Genomic DNA, 22649 nt, shown 5'->3' on the forward strand with positions numbered 1-22649 from the left:
TGGTAAAAAGGGGAAAAAAAAGGCCAAGTATGCAAATAGCTTCTGTCTTCTTATTAGTTCATGAATGCCCATAATGATACTGAATTCAATCACAGAACTACCAATTTGGTGTCAGAAGTCCACTCATTAGTAGCTAAGTTTAGCACATTTCTGATTTCCAGTAATTTTCAAGATTATCTATGTCCCAAGTTACAGGGCTTAGGCTTTTTATTTTTAATTTTTTTGGTGTAAGGCTAATAACATGTAAGACATCACACACTGTAAAGACTCTGCCCTAAAGAACTTGAAATCAGAAGGGGAACACAAAAGACAAACCAATGATGAAAGTGACTTTGAAGAGAAACTAAAAGTGCAATCATCAGGAAGCTATTGGCTCACAGGAAGATACACAAAGATTAAGAAAATTCTCACATACAGTTAGAAACAAGGGGATCTGTAGGCAAAGAAAAAAAGAAGTTTCAAATATTTATTTGGAAAGTACATAAACTTGAGACTTCAGTACAACTTTGCATGTGGACAAAATTCACTTAAATAAAGTGCAGCATTATGAAAATTGTGATGAAAAGAACAAAAATATGCATTGAAGAATGAACACAGTCCTGAAGCACGTAAGGAGGTCCAAGATCAGATTTGAGACTGCTTATAGACTAGTAACTACACTGACTTACTTAGTAACAAGAACAAAATAAGGGGATGGAGAAAGGAAGAATCAGGAGAAGCTTAAAAAGGGGGGCTGGAGTTCAATTTTCATGTTGAGTTTAAATGGTCGAATATCACAGGATGAGCTATCACTGCACAAAAACAACCAGAATGTGGCATGGTTCACACCCACTAGAGGCACAGCAGGAACATAAACAAACAAAAAACCTGGACAACAGAAAAAACACACAAGGCAGGAATTATTACAAAGCCAATGTTGAATTTCAAGAACAGGAGAAAAACATGGCTATGTCTGGTCTTCCCAGGTGATACACTGCATGTTATCATCCCAGCCTTTCACTCTGATCAAAATAATTCACGTTGGGCCAGGAGGGTTGACTACGAGGTCTGAGCAGGTTACTCTGATTAGTAGAGTTGCAAACAGTCTGATCTTGAAAACCTCCAAGGATGGAGACCTCCCAACCCTCTGGGCAACCTCTGCACCTCCTTCCAACGCTGATATAAAAATCGAGCCGTAGAATTCATACCCGGAAAACGCACACATCTAAACATAGAAATATGTTCTTGGTTTCTTTCCTGTGTAGGCAGTCTGGGTTGAAGCAGGCTGGCAGGTCGAGGAGGGAGAGAAATGCTCTCAGACTTAGTTAAGAAGGAATCATCAGTGCCTTGAGCTCAGACAAGAAACCCTGCTGTTTTTGGCAGGGCTGGATGCAAGAGTTGTTCCAGATGCTCAAGACAGGAAAGATAAAGACAAAGGGAGCGAGAACTTGATTTTCTCATGAGATAACACCGGCCACTATAAATAGCCAAATTCTAGGTAAAAATCCAAGTGAGAGCAGAAGCAAGAAGTTGAAAGACTGTGGCCACAAAAACACGGCTGTGGTTGCGACTGTAGGTCTAATTTAGCTCAGGAGAGCAGTCAGCAGAGCCAACGATGCTGAAGACGGGAAGGAGCACATCAGAAGCGGGGAAATTCAGCCTGGTGAAGGCAGAGACCTTGCGATAGCAGCGAAGCCAGGGGATGGAGAAGGGGAGACAATTTATGGACGTGTTGTGAAGAGCGATTTTAGGTGAGGATCCAAAGAAGCCTTAAATGTAGCTACCTCCTACCCTAACCACAACTAATTTTCGTGTTTCACCCATTCCTGGCCACTATGTGCACCCCAATAAGCCCCCCAGGCACCCCCCTCCCCATGAGCAGCCCCCCGCACCCTGCTGGGCGGGGGCTTCCCCTCCGCCACACAAAATGGCGGACACCCTCCCGCCACGGGGGGGGGGCCCCCACAGTTAGAACGCGGTGGGCGGGGCTTAGCGACGGGGGCGTGGCTTAACAACAAAGGGGGCGGGGTTTCGGTGGGATGGGGGCGTGGCTTAGCGGAAAGGGGGCGTGGCCTGGCGTGGCGCCGGCGGGAACTGGCAGCGTGGCCGCGGCAGCCCGCCCGCCCCCCGCCGGCACCGCCTGCCGCAGCGTGCCTCCTCGCCGGTAATTACCCTCGCTGCCTGTTCTTATTTATCACTATTCTTATTCTTATTTTATCATTTTTATTTTCTACGAGGGGGGAGGAAATTCAATTAATTAATTAAATTATTAAATTAATTTAAAGCGAGCCGCCGGGCGCTCGCACCGCTGTGCCGGTCCCGCTGTTTGTAGGGTCGGGGCGGCTGGGAGCGTGTGCCGGAGCCCCCCCCGGGTTGGCATCGAGCTGGATGGAGCTGCAATATAGCAGAGGCATCGTGGGGGGTGGAAGCGCCGTGCCCCCCGGTGCCCGTTCCCGCAGGGTTGGGGGTGCGGTGCCAGCCGGGGCGAGGGGGGGCAGAGCCCGTCGGTGAGCCTCGGAGGCTGGGTTGGTGCTGGGAGACCCGGCACTGCAGCCCCGAGGTGGGCAGCCCCCCGTGGATGAGGTGCGATGGAGGTGTCGGTGGAATAAAGTCAGTTTTGAAGGGTTTGGAAATAGGGGAGAGGGTAAAGAGGGGGCCAGGAGGGTTTGGAGGCAGGGGGAGATGCTCTGAGCATCTCTATGTGCTGAAGGCAGGTTGTGTTTCGGGACTGATGAGTAGCCTGTATCTGGGTTGTGCCAACGCTACCCACCCGCCATCATCTCCCGTGTCAGAAAGTACTTAGCCAATACCTTCAATCCTAGTATTTATTTCTTAAATTCCTTTTTGTCCACAGGGTCCCACTAAAGACAACTTCTTTATAAGCAGTAATAGTTTGGAGAATATCTGAAGGTCATTTCTTTTGACTCACTATGGAAATGAAGAAGCTGTTTTGCATGTTGCAGATGACTCTGCTGTTTGTCCCCTCTCTGCAAGGTTATAACGTTTTCCTACCAGACTGGCAGCAATCAATGTCCCTGTCTTGCCTCTGCTTCTGCTCCTCCCTTGTGCATATCGCGCTGCGTAAAGGTTAGTGAGTGGAGTAGGCTGAGGGAGAAATTTGGGTCTCTTTCTACATTTGGGTCTCTTTCTACAGAAGAAGCCGTGTAAATGAAATCCAAGGTATGGCTGCAGCCCGCATAGCAGGCACCAGCGGGGAATTATTTACGTAACGCACCAAGGCATTTACATTTTCTTAACGTAGTCATCACTCAAGGATCGATCCTGTGCCCGAGTGATTTATTTGATCGTTTGCTTCCGTGCTTGGCGTTACAAGCTGAGAAGCAAAGTGGCACAGCTAAGAAATACCTCTGATGTCCACGCCGTGAACCCTCCCGTGTTAGACTGTAAGCTCTTTTGGGCAGGTCTGGTGGTGGCACCATCAGCACCACAGCAGTGTTGGTGGCATCTCCACCCAGGTCTGCCTGGTGGGACACCCCACCTCCAGCTCCATCACCCCGTTCTGTGGGAGGCAGCACGGGGGTGGCTGATGGGTGCTTTTGGGTCTGGAGGAAGGGTAGGACCAGGGTGAGCATCCAGACCTGGGAGCACATCTGGGCTCCCAAGTCCTCTGGTTGGAAGCAGGCATGTGTGCTGAAGATGGTGCCCCTGAGGAAGGCTAACCAGAAGGAGACCGGAGTCCTCCTGCTGAAACATTTCGTGTGTGTTTGTACTGCTGATGACTATATTGGCTTGCAGTCTTCCCATTGAGTTAAACATGAGGTTTTTGTGACTGGCCGTAGGCATAATCCAACAAACCCTAGCCAAAATTGGTAATTTTTCTTTGCTTGAGCAGGGTTCGTAGTTTTGCTAACATCCACTGAGCCAGGTGTGAGCTGATGGCGAAGCAGGTGATGGTAGCACGGTGGTGTGACCCCAGTGGCCGAGGTGTACTGGCTCCTGCCAGGCTGGAGGGGTCCTTTTGGGCAGTGCCACTGGTCTGTCTGGGTTGACTGGTTGGATGGTGCATCTGCAAGCTGCCTTCAAAATTACCCCTCTCTTCTAACAATCATTAAGATGCACTAATTGTGAGTGAGGAGGTCAACAACAGCCCTGTAATAAATCCAAATGTTGTTCCCAAGTTAGAAAACAAGGTGCAGCTCCCCTTCCACAGGGCTTCCTTGCTGCTAGTGCCTTCTCCCTTGTCACTGTCTTGATGACAGAGCTGTGATTCCTGAATTTTCCTGCCTGCAGTGCATGTTTCAGATAGCCCTTGCTCCATTAAAGGTGTGATGATAAAAAATATAAGCCCTGAAATAACTCATACCCTCATCTATGCAAAATCGTGAGGGAGCATCAGAGAACTGTAGACAGCTCTGTTGGGAGCACATGCTGGGAGATCCAGAGGAAAGACTTGGAGATAAACTTCTTTTGCCACTCTGCCTGCACGTGTAACCTGTGCTGTTGCTAAATAACACAACTTTTAATTCTGAATTTGTTTTACAAACAATTGTCATTTTTTTCCTCATGATTTGTGTAATCATTCATCAGAAATTTTACTCTTTTCCGTGTTATTACAGAATCTGTATTTCAGTTTTGAGGGCTGGGTGAAATAAGTACCAGTCACAGCAGTGTGGGTAACCAAAATAGACTGATTTTATCTGAGAAGGCGCTAGACTAGCGTGCTGCTGACCTTTAGTGCTGGAGACCCAGGGAGCACGACTGGAAAATTCACAAATCAGTAATAGCATTACGAGGTGGACTTGAGGGATGGTTTTCCAAATTGCTGCTGTGGTGTGCAAAGAAAACATCTGCTGCTTTCCTCCCTGTATTCTGCTTTTCTCAGGCTCTCCCCGTGCTGCCTGTGAGCAGGGCCCTGAGGTTGGTCCTGCTGCATGCAGGTGTAGGGACCTGAGTGGGATGCTCAGTGCTAGGGGGTGGGAATATTCCCCGTGTAAATAAATGTCTGTTGTCTGTGGGCTTCTTCTCCTTCCCACTGTCTGTGCTCTGGTGACCTTTAACGTTTACAGTGCACTAATTTCCTTCTCTCTTAATGGGAAGACAGCTAGTCCACTTAATCAGCATTCTGAATAAACTCATTTTATGTTTTAATCTGTTTTGGCCATGTTTAATGTGTTCCGATTGTGATCATCCTTACACTTCCTTTTTTTTTTTTTCTTCTGTGGGTTTTAGTCTGAATCTATACTTAATGTATTTCCCCAGTTCATGTTTTCTTAGCTGAAAATTTATGTATCTTTGTTCATTTTTGTTATTGAGCCTCAGACTGTGAATGTATGCCCTTGGCAACTACTGCTTCAGGAAGCCAAGCAAGTAGTTTTTTAGGGTTTTCTTCCGCAAACAGAAGCTCAGAAGAAGGTCAAAACATTTCTTTTTGTCCTGCAAGCCCTCATCCTGCAGAAGGTCAATCATTTTGGCTAGGAACAGTCGTACCTATGAGCTGAGTAAGCATGTGTGCTTTCACATCAGAGAAGTTTCCTTCCTCGTAGCATTGCATTTTCATGTCACCCCCGAGCAGATTTGAGGAGGTGACTCCAGAGGTCCCTTCCAACCAACACATCCTTGGTCCTTGCTTGTTAGCCTGTTAATGCTGGGTACCACAGGATGGAAAAGCGTGGTTAAAAGTCCTGTGTCAACATATTTGGGACAGCAGAATGGCAGCACATGATGTTGAAGTCAAGTGAGGTCCAAAAGGTTTTGAAAAGGAGGCCAGAATCATTTCTGTAATTGATTTCCCCATAGATCAAGCACAGTAAAATTGTGGTAAGGATATGTTTGTTTCAGAGACTTGAGTATTTTACAGAATGGCTTTGCTCCTGTAAACAGAAATAGCCATATGTCTTATCAAAACGGAATGTCTTGCCTTGATACAGTTCCTGTCACCTTCCTGTTATGTTGATTAACCTAGAAATGAAAGCAGTTTTGTTAACTTGTTTTGTTTTTTTTTTTTTTCTTTTTTTACAAATGCTTGTTGCTATGTTGGGATGGAATTCCTGATCCTTATCAATAGCAGAAAAAAAATACAGGAAAATTTTCCTTTTCTTGCACGTACTGATAAAAGGGAGACAGTGTGCTGGGTAAGAGTGGAACCGAGCGGCATTACTTTGGATTGAGGAAAGGATGTGTTCTGGAAAAAAAAAAAAAAAAAGAGCTGCTGCTTTTTCTTCTACCTTTTTTTTTTTCTTTCATAATTTATATGACTTTATTTATCATGTTAAATAAGGAAAAATGCGAAACCCAACAAGTGTCTTCTCTTAAGCAGAAGTCTCGAGTTGAATCAGTGAAGACATATCTAAAAATAGAAGCAACTTCTTTATTTCAGGGTTACAAAAAGATATGTGACTAAATGCTCTAATTTTTATATAAACAGAAGTTTCTGATTGACTCTAGGAAGTTGCCAACGCAGTTTTTCTTCTGTTGCTTATAAGAAGGAACTCAACAGATGAGATTTCAGTGGATCTTCCAGGCAAACACTTCTTTGCATTTGTAATGAAATAAATGATTTAAGCCTTATATTGAAATGTCATTATAAGCTATGCAGCCTTTTCCCTACTTTTGAATTTGGAAGCATCTTGCTCCTAAATGTCAGCAAAATTTTCTAGCATTTCTGCCCTGTTTTTGTACACAGCCCTGGCTTGCCGATGTTCTGTAAGGAGAAACTTGAAGTACAGTTTGTGATATTTTAATCATGAAATATTGATAATAAAGGCTTGCAAATGTACTTAGTAGTTAACTTTGGCAGACTATTTTTTTTCTTCTTTCATGACCCATATATTTGCTGCTACATTTACAAAAGGGGCATGTGGCTTCAGTCCGTAGTTTTCCCACCTGTGTATCTCAGAGTTTTCAAAATAAAACTTAGGTTTTAGAGTTTAAGACATGAAAAAAAAAATAATAGACAAATCTCTGGAAAGTGCTGACAAGCTGCTGTCAGAAAGCTGTGCTCTGTAAGGTCTGAGGGAAGAAGGTGCATCCAGGTTTTCTGAAAGTCTCATGGACCAGATGTTCTTGGAAGTCCTCCAAATCAGGCCCTCAGATTTCGTGCATTTCCACTCATGGTTAGCCCAAACAGCAAAGACCATACAGGATAAGTGGAAGTAGCTTGAATTAAGCTTTGCAGGTACAGGGAGGTCATTTGCATGTATGTGACTTGATCAGCTTGGCTTTAATGAATGAGCAAAGCTAATCAGAGCCGTGATTAATACAAGGAGTACAAGCAGGGACAAGCAATGGGTGATAATCTTGGAATATGTATTTCTGCCAGTGAATTAAAATACAGGAGTTTAAGTTTTCCTTAAATAAAATAATATGGTTTCTCCTAACAACTCTATGTTAAAATACACCCAATTGCCAAGCATTCTGGTGGGATTAACCGTGTACAGGAGCATGGTGATGTCCCTTCCCCCTGGTGGGAGAGCCCTGCGATGCCATCAAGTGATAAGCCTGGGACATCTTCTGCCTGTAATCTTCTGCAGTAGTTACACCTCACAAGAGAGAGATGCTGCAAGGGGACAGAGGAATTAACACTGTGCTACTCCCTTCCTGATGAGGTGGGGTTGGCAGCTACTAAGGGTCTCCCGTGCTCATCAGATCTTGTTTCTCAGAACTAGCACCGACCAGAAACTCTAAGAAGAAGCTATCTTCGAATATGCACATCCTGATATTCGCAAGAGTTGCTGGACTTTACGTAGTACCAGAGTTGTCAGTATGTCAATTATTTGGGGCGAATAACTGAAAGTCCTGCACAGGGAAAATAATATTTTGCACATTTTACTTTCTTACAATGGTAAACATTGTACAGGGTGGGGCAGTAATCAGTTCTGTTATTTTTATATCGCAAATAAAGATCTTGTATCTTCTGTCTGCCTAAGAGAAATTGCTATGTCAAAACAGAGGTACTTGTCAGAAAATGACAAAGATATCTATAGTCAGAGAAGGAAAATGCCCTTTCTAAAGATCCTTTAGACTCACCTTCAATCTCCTGTAAATATCAGGGTAACTGACACGTTTTTCGTCTGATTTCAAGTATCAGAAGGAATCAAAATATTTTAAGGACTACCATCTTTCTCCTGCCTTCTTTTCCTTTTGGGGTGTTCACTCAGTTAAAAAAGCGATGTAGTCTTAATGCAGTGACAGACCAGCAAGCCCCTCTGATGCTCCCACCAGTGATACTACGTACATAGGTGAAAAAACCATCAGTTTTTCAAGACAATTAAAAAGCAGTCCTCCCATGAAGATTGCCATTTTACACTGATTTTCAGATAACCCCTCCTGCCCTCGCTGCAGAGCTTTGCATTTGCCTTTGTGTGTGGTTCTCATTTGCATCTCAATATCTACTTTCCTAATTACGTGCCCCACGCAGACATGTGGCAGGTTTTGGGCAAGCAAGGAAAATTTTAGGAGAGGATGGACTGTCCAGTGGTTAAACCACTATGCCAAGCCACGAGAGATTTCTCTCATAGACATACATACATGTATGTATGTCTATATATGTAATATATATGTTTTTTAATAGATACATGATACATTAATTAGTTGCCACAATATTACTACCAGCATTTGAGCTAATTTGTTGAAGGTGGAATTTGAAGACTCCTGCATTTGCCCAGGCACACAGAACCCATGTATTTACAGAATATTTATAGAATATATTTATAGAAATATTGGGCAGAAGAATGTGACTTTTCCTTAAATGTGCGTTTTCAAGGATTTTACTGTATGCAGGGTAACTTACCTCCCTTTCATTCATTACGCAACATTTCTTGCAACATTGCAGGAATATTGGGCATAGAATAGCTTGAGAATCATGGTTCACATGCCAGTTGTCCTCTTGGACGTGGCCAGAAATGCACTTACCAGAGGTGTCCCTGAGCTTTAAGGAGAAAAACTGAGTACCAAAGTCTCACTGGGGTGTGGATATGCACTTGTTTTTAATGTGAAAGGTAGCAGCTCTTCAGGAAACAGAGCTTACAACACACAGCTGAAACTACCGAGGAACTGTAAACAAGCTGAGCTGCTAAATCTAGTCTTTGCAAGGGCACCTGCAAACCCTCTTCTTCAAACATGACTTGCAAGTCAGAGCCTCCAGCATGCAGTCACCGTATCGGTGTGCTGCATGGGAACACTGGGTCTTACTCCTCTTACTGTGATACTAGGCAAGATTTGTTTGTGCTGGGTTGTTGCAGGCCATCAGGGCCATCCCCCAGTCTTTTCATCCTTTTCCTGTTGCAGAAGAAGCTCACATGCAGAGGAGAAAAAGGGCAACGTGTTGGGGATTTCTTCTTCAGTGTGAAATCTTTGCCTGGCTCTACTCTAGTTTGGCTGTCCAGTGTTTCTGAAGGCTCAAACTGGTATTTCATGACATATTACTCAGCCATGTAATATGTTATGTTGTGAAGATCTGAAGAGCATGTTTTGTAGTACCTAAAACTTAGATATTTTCCACAACAACACTCAGTAAAGGATTTTGAGTTATTACCACATAGGAAACTCATTGCTGCTTGTGTGAAACTTGTAACTCACCAGGGAAGGAAAGGGAAAGAGACGCCTGAAGGAGTGTTAAACCAGCCAAGGCAGGTGTAACCAGCAGGTAGACTGCTTCTGCCACGCTGAAGCCCTCTTTCACTTCAGCTATTTGGTGATTGTGCCAATCTTTATCTCAGTGGTGCTCCATCACTCCTACCTGCGTGTCTTTTAGTCCTGACTAGCAAAAGGGATTGAAGTGACAATTGATGCTCCTGCTTCCTCCTTTCCTCCACCCTAAGCATCTGTGCTTCTTGGGCATGAGCATGCAGGCAAAAGAAGGTCAACACAAAGATGCTAAGATGCAAAAACTCCACAGTCATCTCCCTGCCCCAAAAATCCAAGCTGTCTGGGACCCCCCAGTTGCTGGTGAGGCTGAATATCACCACAGGCATGTGAACAGCGAGTCCTGGTTTGTAAGGCCACCTCCAAAACGTGTTTGGAGGCCTCTTTGTCTTGGAACCAGAAAATCCTACTGCTCAGGTGGCATTCCTGGCACCCATCCATCCTCCATGCACCAAACCTCCTCGGGGTGTCCATGCAGGGAGCTGCTTGGCAGAGCTTGGCTTTCATCCATGGCTTGTGAGAGCACAGAGGGCCTTGCTGGGATGCCTGGGGAGCATCCCGAGGGTAGCACGGGGCTCTCAGCTCCAAGCTTTGCTGGCTCAATGGCTTGGTTTCTGAATTCCTGTCACCATCTACACACACACACCATCACTGTGGTTGTGGTGGTTTCTCGTGCTGCCAAACTGTTTAGCACTGCAGTTGCCCCCATACCTCCCAAGTGCTGTGTCTGAAGAGCAATTAATGTTTGCTTCAAATTCGTCTTTTAGATAACACTCCAGAGCTCATGTTTTGTGCCCTTTTCTAAGAGCAGTTGTTTAGGGGCTCTTTTGAGTCTTCTGGCATTTGAAAACCCACCCGATGACTTTGTCTTGTTATTTTTTGGTGCACGTTGGCCACGGTGGCACAGAAAATGGAGCAGCCAAGTGTGAAGGCAGAGAAGAGAAATTGTTCAGCTTGCCTGAGGGTCTGCTCTGCCCATTTTCCAGGAGCAAAGGCTACTCTTCTATGACACCCATTTGTAGCAACACAGGCAGCATCTCTGTGAGAAAACTCACACCACCTAGTACGTGTCTGGCACTTCACTCTTGGTACTTGCCTTTGACTGGAGGATCTTCCCATCTCTCTGTGTGCTCCCTCAAAGGTCTTCCACTCTAAGCAGTCAGGGAAAATAAAACCTAGTTTTCTTTTTCATATCATGTACCTTTTGTATGATCGCTAACTTAATTATTACCCCAATGTTTTAGGTGCTCACAATGTTTGCCACTCTTGCTGCCAAAACCTGGCTACTGCTCCTTGTGGACTTCAGAACAGGGGAGATGTATCTTCAGACTGGTTCCTTTTGAGAGCATGTCCACATCTCTTCATCCTTGTCTCAGCTGAGCTTCCAAGAGGTGTCAATGCCAACCACTGGCACAGGAAGGAGTTTGACCAACAAGATGAAAAGAGTGGAAAAATCTTGGTTTTGCTTATTTGAGATAAGCAAAGCTGGTGCTGGGAGCATGAAGGAATCAAAAGTCTGTCTTTGTGGGGCTTGGGCTGAAGCAAAAGACCAGCAGTAATTGGTGTCGTAATTACTAGCTGGCAGAAAGGTGGAGAAATGTTTCCCCCTTCCCATTTTTTTGCCATCTTTTTTGTTACAGAAGGGGGCAATATATCCCAAATATAAACTCTAATTCTAGTTTTCTTAGCCACCATCTAAAACCATTACTGAGATCAGATTTGTCAGGAAAAAGGGTGGCATTATACACATCCTTTTTCCAAAAATTGAGATACACCAGGTAAGAGTCTCTTGGATTCAGGATCTTCATATTAGGGCTTTTGTCAAAAGCCTGGCCTCAGCTACCTCCCGTGATTGATTTCTGTCCTAATGCCTCCATCAAAACAAACAAAAAACACAAAACACAATCCAACATTTTTTTATTTTTATTTATTTGTTTATTTATTTTCATCCTGCAGCTTCAGCTTAGTTCTGGCTTTCATCCTTCACCCGCAGAAGGGTGGTGAGCCCCCTGATGCAGAGCCTGCTCTGAACACAGCTGTGGTGATACTGGAAACGAAACCCCATGGTTTGGGCATTTTCTCTCCAGATTCTGTACTGAGTTGGTTTTTTTTTTTTTTTTTTTTTTTTTTGGCACATATGGGAGAAACACAGCAAGTTCCTCCTGGGGGAGGCAAACTTCCCCTCCAGACGGGGAACTAATAACTGCTTTAAGGAGTTTCTGAGCTGCAGCGTGTGGTGGTTTCAGTGCAGAATTTTGGGCCACTGACCACAAGCTTGGAAGATGCATGTGAGATGCTGCAAGAAGTGGGATTTCTAAGCTGAACGCCCTTGGAAATATTAAGAGCGTTGGCAGCAGAGCAGCATGTGGGAGTAAGTGAACAGAAACTGCTAGGGTAGGAGTCCAAGGAGTGAGGAAATGGCAGGAGATAAGAAAAAATGCAGAAAATGTGCAAAGGGAAAATGAGAGAATAAAGGGAAACATGGGAAAAAAAAAAAAAAAAGAGGAAGAGATACAGGAATATGGCTTTTAAAGAAGCTGAGTGATGAAAATTAAAAGCAAGTTCACAGCAAAGCAAAAAGTCTAGGAAGTTACATTTTCCAACATTGAAAACCATTTAAAATCAAAGCGTAGTGATAAAGTATAAAAGAGGGTATATGTGCAAGCATGCCTGTGTGCACACATTTTGTTCAGTCATGCAGGTGTTGGTGTGCAGGTTCCCTTCTGGATATAAAGCAAAACTAATCACTCTTTTCTGAAACCCTTGGCAAAAAGCCCAAAGGGGAGAACTTGTTCTGGAGTGCATCTTCTGTAAACGTTTTTCCCCCTGCCCTTGCAGCAGTTAGCAGCAGAAGACAGGTCCTTGAAATGCTTGTGGTAGAATTGCGGCGCCTCTGCTCCCGGCACGAGTGCTTTATCTTTGCCACGACACCTTCCCCAGGCACACATCCTCCCCTTGCCTGAACCACAGGAAGGGGAGGATGGGTTGGGAAGCCCATTTTGCTGCAGTGCCAAAGCCATCAGAAAGTGACATTGAGGCTGTGAGTCTGACAAATAGATGAGAAGGTCACTTAGCTATGAGACAGCTTCTCAAAAATGAGATCCAGATGCTCAAAAATCATGGTTATGTTTCCTCCCGTCTTTGCAAAAGCAACTGTCATAATAATTATAATTAAAGTATTTTTTCCTTCTGTTTCTCTATGCTTTTTACTTCTGCAAGCTTCTGAGCCACCAAAATCACGTTCTCGCTCTTTTCTCCCAATCACAAAGCTGAGATGTTTCCTGAAAGAAAAACATAACAGCTTGCAATCTGGCTGAGTCAGGGTCTAGCTGAAACTCTGATTTTCACAGGAGTGAAAACAAAATCCTGAGAGCCAGTATTGTTCAAGCAGGATCTGAGAATGCTACTTAAGAACCTCTTTCCTTCTGGAAATGGATTTATCAGCTCATAGGGTTGCTGTTGATCACTGTTCGAGACATGGGAATCCAGTATTTTTCTGTGAGAGCCTGAGGAGTGTTGCTGCCTTCTCTCCACTTCATCCAGATCCATGGAAAGCTGCGGCCCTGGCTGCTCTTTTTTGCATTAATAATGGCCAGACTTTTCAAACCTCTTCTTCTTTCCCCCCCACCAAGTCAAACCTAAGATTAGCTCATGTACTGTTATTAATATTTCACTAGAACTCCCCATTGCAACAAACGGATAATTCTGCTCAATAATTCATGCTTGGGTGTAGCCTATTAAATTTGTATTGGGGTGTACACTTTCATGTTACTTATTTATTATTGCTTTCATTTTACTGGAGGTTTTTTTTTCTATGCTATTTCAATTTTCACTCGCTTAAATGCCTCTCCTTCAAAGTTCAGACTGCTTGCAGGAAATTAAATCTCATTCCTTATGCCTTGTAAGTAAGGCTGAGCTCTTCCTGGAAGCGTCTGGGACTTGGCCATAAGAAAAACCTTCAGGCACAAATGATTTGATGGAGCTAATGATGGTGGGGCAAATGATTTTGGAACTTGGGTGCCAAGACTGGCAGCCAAAAGTTCACCCACGGCCTCAGAGCTATCTGGTTTTTGCTTTACGGAGATGTTTGGTTACTTCTGTTGAGGGAGCATCCTGCTCCAAGATCCGTGATTGATAATTGCACGATCTGCTCCTCTGCCAACAGCCACTATTCTCTTCTAGGTCCTGCACATGTGTTTTGGGGAGAGTAAATCTTTCTATGCTGGTTGTACCCTCTCTTTAGGAGTGATCTTTTGCATTGCTTTGTGGAAACCATCTCCTCACAACCCCTTTGCTCTGTGTGGCTCATCTGGATTACCAAATAGGACAAAGGGTCAGCGAAACCAAAGTAAAGACTTCCTTAGAAGACTCAAAGCCAGGTTTTCAGTTAGGAGTTTGGAAACTGGGAGCTACACAAGCAGGTAAGATCATAAAAAAAAGGCTCCCAGCCAAGGTTTAATAGGATGTTATCATCATGGTCATGCTCTAGGGGAAAGGGTAAGATTTGGAGACACTGCTTCTTGGAAAGACCCCACCAAAAACACTCTTCTCAATATGAGATAATTTTGTTTTACGTGCCTGTATCTCCGTTTGTGGCAGTGTACAAGCCCAGCTGAAGCTCCATGTGGCACAGCACCGCTGTGACTTGGCTGTTAAAAGAGGTCCATGGGCATAGATGGGTCCTGGCGTCTCTTGGTACACCTGGCACCTCTTGATCCTGGTGTTGGGGATCCTGTATGTCAGGGAATGAGAGCATGGTGGCACGTTCCAGCTGGAGAATCACTACTTCCCACAGGAATAGATTGAGACAAAGAGTGAGACGCTCTTGTTGCACCAACAGGTATTTCGTGGTATCATGATATACCCCTCAAAAAGACTCCCATTATCTGTATTGTGACAGGTTCAAGGGGATCAACCATCACAGCTTTGCATTCTCAGGGCTTTTTCTGGCAGATGTAATGCAGGGTGAAAGCAGCATGAAAGGCATTATTTTTATATGCATTCTGCAAAGTCTCTCCTGCAGAGATCACACGTGGCATTTCAAGACACACCGCTAACATGGGCAGTCCCAGCAGCAGAGCAGCCTGCCCAAACAGATGTTACAGGTCGAATTACCAGCCCCTACCTGAGTGCTTGCCATCCGAGTAATGACTCCTGCTTCAGCAGAACCCATTTACCTGTCAACAACATTTAAGTTCATGGGTCCGCTTTCAGAAACGAGGCAGGAGTGTCAGTGCCGAAATTGCTAGTGGCTGCAGGAAGCGTCACCGACTTTAACAGGGACAAGAACAGGGTCACACTGAACAAAGATGTCGCTCAGATTGCATCAAACTGCAGTGGGAATTAGATTGGGTCCTCCGTATTTTTATAAGAACAAGGTAATGCTCTAAATGAGTTCACTTATTAAATAATTTCCATTAATTTTGATTTGTCCTAGTTTTTCACAGACAACGGGGCTCCCCTCAAAGGGTTCATTTAAAATTGTGCTGTCATTGACACAAAGATATTTTGCAAGGTCCACAGGAAGCTTCCATGGACATCTTGGAAGATGTGTGCATCTGTCCACACGCCATGCCTTTCCTGGCCTGTGTATTTTCTTGGATGGACAACACGTACACAACCCGTGACTGTACCAGCTGTGGTACGCTCCATCCACCGTGATGGACAGCTAAACTCCACCACAACTGCTTCCTCACTCCCCCTCCTCAAAGGGGAAGCGGAAGGAAGGGTTGGAGCGAGTCCTGATGTGGTGCCAGCACTGCTCAGCCACAGACACAACACAGACGTACCGATGCTGTTCTAGCTACAGATGCAGAGCACAGCACTCATGGGCTGCTGCAGGGAAAGGTAACTCCATCCCAGCCAGACCCAGAACATCAGCAGAAGCAAGGAAAGGTGTTGCATTATGTGAATGTGATTTTCCAAAACACGTCTTTTGGAGAAATTCATTCGATGAAGCAGAAACTGTTTAGGGAAAGGCAAAGCCCTTGAGAGACTGCTGTGGGCAGTTACAAACACAAGATCCAAGATGCGGCTATGCCAGAAGAGGCTGCCATGGGAATATCGTTTATGAATTCCCACCAGGAAACTGTTCTTCCTCAGTGAGTTATTAGACACAATGCTTGATAATTTATGGCGCTTACTTTTGTAGACAACCTTAGCTGGTTCCTGATGTCTTTGCAACCCCTCCCTAACTTGTCTGCCTTTTGTGGAAGCACATTTCAAAGTAGCTTTGTTAGGAGTTTGGCTCTAAAAGTGGAGCTCTAGGTCAAGTATATTATGTTTTTTAATGCAGGAAAGCCATGGACATTTAACTCAGTATTGCAGTACATCCTATTGTGACACCAGGTTGTCCTGCTAACCGTAAGCGTGCCTTATTGCAAAATACAAGCTACTTATTTTGAAGAGTTATGATTTAAAACTCTTCCAGAAAATAAATACTCTTAATGATTGCCTGCAGCATTCTGCCCAGCATAAGAAATTACAATAGAGGGATCATTGGCATACATTGTCCTACAATCATATATTATCTGCAGTGCCACAAATGAACATCACATGGGTGCAAGTGAACCAGTTGCAGGTAGGAGTTGATCATTGTGTTGTACCAGCTAAATGTAATTCAATGCTGTCCAATGAAATTGTTATTTGTATGACGTTTCACAGATGTACAGGGCAGAAATCAAATAGGGTACTGTGCCAGGACTTCTGCTGGAGTTGTGTGTAAGGATTACTTCAGTTTTATAACATTTGGTGAGGCAGCATGATTGGGTATGCACAGAGACATTCCAGCAGGCCTTGAAATAAGGCAGAAAAAGGGAATGGAATACATGGTCTGCATGGTAAATGCATCAAAATCTCTTGTTTACACTTGCTTTTAAATCCCATCTCCACTGTACTTGTATTTCTAAGCTTGCTAAAGCATTGTTTTAGCACAGCTGGTGCATACTGGGGTACATGCTGGTAAGAATCAGTGCTGTGTACTGATCACACAGGATTGAGTTCAGTCTAAGGAGGACGAATATAAAGTTACATACATTAGAGTGGAAAATCTGAGTCTCTCACCTACCATTTATATAAACTATAACAACCCAAGAGAGGATGTTGCAAACATGTCTGATAAGGAAACACATACCCCTGGTTTTCCTGTGCAAGGTGTTAGATTTAAGGCATGCAGTATAACACCAAATAATGGCACAGAATTATCCATTTGGTGTCCTTTTCCCTGTCTCAGAAGAGATGTTGTAGCATTCAAGGGGATGCTGTGCAGAGAGCAACAGAAATAATAAAGGATTTTTTAAAAGCCTGCAAGGAGAAAGTTGCGGCAAACCTTTATCAGGCCGCTGTCAAACAGCCTAGTAAACATCGCAGAGGAGCTGTGGCTCTGTCTATCAAATAATGAAATACCATAGGGGAGATAGAGTAAGAATGTCTCCTTGCCTAATAATAAAAAGCCAAAGAGACCTTGTATTAAACTGAAAAGCAATTTAAATCACCATTCCTAATCTGCATAGTCACACCTTGGAAGACCTTCCCACACTGAGTGTGATGTTAAAATACAATGTGTTATTGCAATTAGAACAGAAATGCTCAGGGACAGGCAGAAATCATGGAAAATCTACAAGTGATGTCTGCACAGAGTCACTGTAAGGATATCAAAGGGATAATTGGGCATTTCTTTTTCTGATGGAAGGAAGTCTTCTGTTGTCAAAAATGCCTTGAACGCATTCCAGTGTAATTCTGAATATGGTGAACCTACGTGTGCTTGGATGGCATCTTAATTATGGGGATTTGTTCATGCAAAGTTTTTTCTGAAGTCCTCTACATCAGCATGTAGCTGATGGTCCAGCTGGTCTGACGAATCACGAATGACAGTTTTTTCACGAAAGACACTCAGTTTGTTTCTTTTTTTTCAGCTGTATGATTTCAGAGGTAAAAGTCAGAACAGAAGTTATTTAAAAAGCTGAAGGTTGTCTTCTGGCCTGTGGAAGGAGGTGGGAATTTTGCTGTTAAGGCAAGAAATTTCTTAAAATCCCCATGGGGCTGCTGAATCACTTTTGTATATTGATGCTGTATTTTCAGTTCTCTCAAGGTTCTCTTAAACTCTGCGTCATCGGTGTTGAAAGGCGGCTGATGTTTGCATCCATTTTAAGCACTTTTTCCACTTGATCCTCAAGGTACCTGGGAAATGTGTCCTTGATGTTGGTGTCAGCTGTGTGGCTGCGTGAGTGCCTTGTCCTATTTGAGGCTCCCCTGTACAAGGAAAACTGTAGGGAGCCACCAGGACGGCCAGGGGGATGAAGAACACGAGGTATGAGGGGAGGAGAAGAAGATTTGTTCAGGCTGTGGAGGAGAAAGAAGTCTGAGAATGGCCTTCTTGCTGTCTACACCTGCCTAATTGGAGCTTATAGAGAAGATGGAGACTTTTTTTTTTTCAGAGGTACACACTGGAAATAAAAGGTCACAAGTTGCAGCAAGGGAAATTCCAGCTGCATGCAAGGAAAAAAAGTTTTCACAGTCAGCGTAGTCAAACGTTGGCAGGTGTTGATAGAGATGCTGAGGAGTCTCTAACCATGGAGGCAGTGCCGTGAACGCCTCAACCTGACTTTACAGCCAGCCCTGCGTTGGGTGCAGGGGTGGGGCTGCAGGCTTTGATATTCGGTGATCCTAAAACGCAGCTGGTTTTATCATGAAAGAGAGAAGGTGTAAAATCATGTTAGTGTGTGCACGCACTTAGTGGGAGAGAAAGGAACTGAAGAGGGGGTAAAAGAAGATATGAGGAAGTGGCGCGTATCGGACCTATTGTATGAGTAATGAGGTGATGAGGAGGGGAGACCAGAGAATGCTAAATTTCCTTATAAAGACAAAATCTATTTCACTATGACGTTTTGTCACCAGTCACTTCCCTCACGGGGCTCAGTCTTGGGCTTGCAGTCCTGGGCTCAAGCGGTTGCTCTGCAGAAGATTTTCTAGTCACGCTGTTTCGACATACTTCTCTGCAATTTACCAATCCACACTAAATTTTACTTTTTTAAGAAGTTCTCCCCTTTCCGTCGGACTGACGAGCACTTGCTCCAGCAGTTGGGACCCACAGCTTGAGCCCGGGAGGTAAGATCCCAGCACCTGCTGTTTTTTACACCCCTCGTTGAGCGTACGAGCAGTTGAACTGCACAGGAAATTGTGGTTGCCATGAAAAAGAAGTGCACGTTCAGTGTAAGCGTAATAATTTTCCAATTATCTTGTGCAGAGCATTTCTGCTGACCTTCGGGAAAGTATTGGGTGGATTTAATGGAGTAGAGAGGTCTATGGCTGAGCAGAGTGGTAGGCTTTGGACTTGCATTCGATGGCATTTGATTAATTTGGCGGGTTGTGAGATACTAATGAGCCGTTGTTTAGGTTGCAGAGAGGATCCTTGTAAAAGGGTGATTCTAATTCCAGCGGTGAAAAACACTGATTCTCAAATCTGATGTATTTTGGCCCGTAATGTGTGCACCACACTGTTAGGACATTCATTGTAGGCTTTTACAAATTTGCTCTCAGTAAATCAAATTGATTCATGATTTTGGGGCATGATTGTAGTAGGGGCTTCTGCTTAAAAAATCAGTAATATGGTGTGGTCCTAATATTTTATTTGCCTTTGAATATTTTGAGTGTTGAAATTGGTCTAACTTTCTTTGGGATTTTAGATCAGGCTTTAGATGAACTTCGACTTGCAAATATCTACAAAAATCTTAGGTAGTGCCATTGTGAACAGGAACATTGGGGCTTGTATTTTTGCACTGTAAGAGCTGTAGAATTGCTGTTTTTGTCAGGTAGTAGTTTCCTCACTATGTGCATTTGGTTTGAACACTGTAAACTGACCCATAAGCCTGCAAGCAAGTTGACTTTTCAATCAAACAGAACCTAAGGTTTTCGTAGTGTTGGCAGCCACGTTGGCCGACTGACCCCTCACTGCTGCAGGTACCGAGTGAAGATGATCTCTGTCAAACAGTAGATGAGATGGTGCTGTCAGAGGTGCAGGTGCGTGCTCAGCAGATGGCTCTTCATCTTGATAAACACCCTGAAACCTCTTGTGTGGAGACGCTCCAGCATGAACCACCTCCCTCCCCTCCCGCTCGTCAGACAGGAGGGGTTCGCCCTCTCAAGATGGCGCCAGAAGGGCTGCAGAGATGCTGGCAACAGGGATGGGGCTCTCCCCGGTGAAGGGAAGACAAGAAAACCCCCTGTGGTGGGAAATTCCACCAAGAAGGGATGCTAGAGGCAGGAGGGACTGGGAAGTACCTGCTGGTAGTGATGGGGATTTCTGCTTCAGTCCTGACCGTGAGGTCCAGATTTACTTAGCTCAGGAGCTGAAGAAAGTGCTCACACAATAGGTCAAAAAAAAAAACAAACCAAACCAAACCAAACCAAACCAAACCAAACCAAACCAAACCAAACCAAACCAAACCAAACCAAATCAAAACAATAGCAGGGATTCCATTACATTAAGATTTTTGAATCTGCTTCCTCAGTTGAAATCAAATAAGAGTTTGGACTGAATACCTGTACAGCTACAAAATGTTTGAGGTCCTATACACAACTTGTTGTATTTAAGCAAGTCTAGTAGTGCTGCTTCGTCTTCCCTGCTCACAAAATCTACCTTGCATGCCATCATGTTTTATTATGCCACCGATTTTCTTAAAATCCTGTTCCCTTCTAATTACAGTTATAAGCAGCCTAACACTCAGCTGCGTAGCATGAGCAGAGCTATCCTGATAGAAATCCTACAGTAAAAATAATTACTATACTTTTTTAATTTATGAAAGAACTTCAGAAAGAAGTTGAGTAACAAGGAAGGGGAGAGGTCATGAAATTATAAGGCATTCAGAAATGCAGCTGATTTTCATACTCTTATCCCTTTATGCAAAACATCAGACTCCAGTGACATGCTGATACAAAACGTAAACTACTCCTCAAAAAGAAAAATATTTATGAAAGAAAAATAAAATGGCATTTAGCATCCTGAATCCAGCTGTGCTGTAGGGCTCTGTACTGGTCATTCTGTGTATCTTTTCAGTCATCAAAGGGGAGAGCTGCAGGACAGGAAATAAATTGCTCTAGGGCTTGCATTGGTTGAGCTCAGACCATTTCAAAGTTGCTCACTGTGATGAATTAACAACGAGCATTAATTACCAAGAAATGTAGGGTGAAACAGGCATAGGTGAGGCAAAGTGCAGAGGAGAGGATCATGGGCTCAGGGAAGCATGCCATCAAGCCAAATTTTTTCTTCAGAGGGAATGGACACAAGAGGATTCAGCCTCCTCCTGTTCCACTTACTGCTGTGGTTTCCCAGTGTAGACCCAGAGACCCTACAGTAAATCCAGGTGGAATCAGTCAAGTGCAAATGTATATTTATAATTTATATCTAAAAACAATATCTCCATCTCCTTTTTATGGCTGGACTGTGTTTGTAATATTTTCCATGCATGTAGGAACCATTTTCCTGCTAGTGATCTGGGAACACCATCCATGCTCTCCTTCTCTTGTATCAGGTACTGGGTTTTTGCAGGAGATTGGGGTCTGAGTCACAGGATGCTGTGACCAGACTTTCTGCCATCGTTTTGTGGCATGATGACTACCTTACGGGAACAGGAAGAGAGGCTTTTATCTGTCTGCCACAGGGTTTTGTATCCAGTCTGCCACCCTGGTCGTGATGGGGCAGGTGTGGGGTAGCTCCTCGTACCAGCATCCAAAGCAGCCCCTGGAGATGCTCTCCTCTTCCCCCACCGTAGTGAGCAAAAGTGGGACTGGGTGGGTCAGGGCCTCCTTTCCCAAATAGGAAATCTGCTGAAAGACTGAAACTGTCAGTTAGCGTGGCTAGGGTTGAAAACCAGCTTCAGTCAAAAAAAAAAAGAAAATCACCACAAGCTTTCAAAAATCAGAATTGTTCCTATTTTTATGGGGATGTGTTTTCACTTAAAAGCTAGCTAGGTTTTGTTGGTAAAGGGACAGAGAAGGCAAGTTACCCAACAAAAAATGTACAGTTGACTGGCTCAACATTTTTCCTTTTTCAAGAAAAATTCTGGAGGCTCTGATTGTGTAAACAATATGCACATATATACAATATACACATCTCCCTGGTAGGATATATCTGACATAAAAGGACAATATTTGTGGGTTCACAGCTCTACGTCCTGAGTGCCTTAATTTCCCTGAAGGACTAGCACTCCCTACTGCTGGGCAGTATATTGGGAAGAGTCCTCCATTCCTCTCTAAGTTCTGTGGATTTTCCCTTCCTAAGGCCTGTTGATTTGTATTTGATTTTGGATTCAGGCACTGCAGTGACAAATGAAGCCCTTTATAAAATGGAACATTACGAAAATTACATATGGAACATCACCAAGTTGTCTTCTAACCAGTGGTAAATGTCTTCTGTCTGTGTTTCTTCAAATCCATAGTGAATTAAATTATGTGAACCTTAATAATCCCAGTGTCTGTATGTACATTGCTGTTACAGACTCTTGGCTTTTAAAATGCTTTTGAGGCAAAGATTGTCGTTTATTGTGGGCTTAATTGTGAATCTCTGACACATATCATGGAGGAACTATTTGCCACACCTTCCGAAAGACTCCTGTTTGTATTACATATGATGATTTAAACATCAAGATACTACTTGGATTGAAGCCACTGTGAGATTTTAGATAAATTATGTATTGCTAATGGAACCAAGCATGTTTCTAACTTAGCATTTAAAATTTCATTTAGCATCGTTAAATAAGAAAAACCTGTTATCTATGTGTGTATCTGTAGCTATTTAAATAGGCAAATAGTCATACCACTAAGTGCATGAGTTGAAAAATGAACTTTTTCAACGAACCTCATCACCTGTTCAAATATGTTGCAATTCTTCATGCATCTTCAATGATTTTCAAAGTTGTTATGTGAGAAATGCATCTAATTGATAAGTGGCTCAAAACCTGATGGTATTTGCTAATGCTATCAGTCATGGTGAGTAGCTGGATAACTGACTAACTAAACCATGAGGAAAAAGGCATAGAGACATGTGGATTCTGTTTGTTATCATACATCAC

The 22649-nt window shown here is 43.7% G+C and overlaps 1 protein-coding gene across 3 annotated transcripts in view; it reads left to right on the top strand.

Annotated features, from left to right (window-relative positions):
- Positions 1-2108: 2108 nt before the first annotated feature.
- The window catches only part of LCP1 (lymphocyte cytosolic protein 1), a 45575-nt gene continuing 25034 nt past the window's right edge, over positions 2109-22649 (top strand). The window contains exon 1 of one of the 3 annotated variants that reach the window (XM_068674963.1): positions 2109-2143. The gene's annotated coding sequence lies outside the window, so the exon portion shown is untranslated. Of the gene's footprint in view, positions 2144-18415; positions 18688-22649 lie in introns of those variants that run through there. The other 2 variants (XM_068674972.1, XM_068674953.1) reach the window with 2 other exon arrangements.

This window comes from Anas acuta, chromosome 1 (genome assembly GCF_963932015.1).
Source record: "Anas acuta chromosome 1, bAnaAcu1.1, whole genome shotgun sequence".
Classification (NCBI taxonomy): domain Eukaryota; kingdom Metazoa; phylum Chordata; class Aves; order Anseriformes; family Anatidae; genus Anas; species Anas acuta.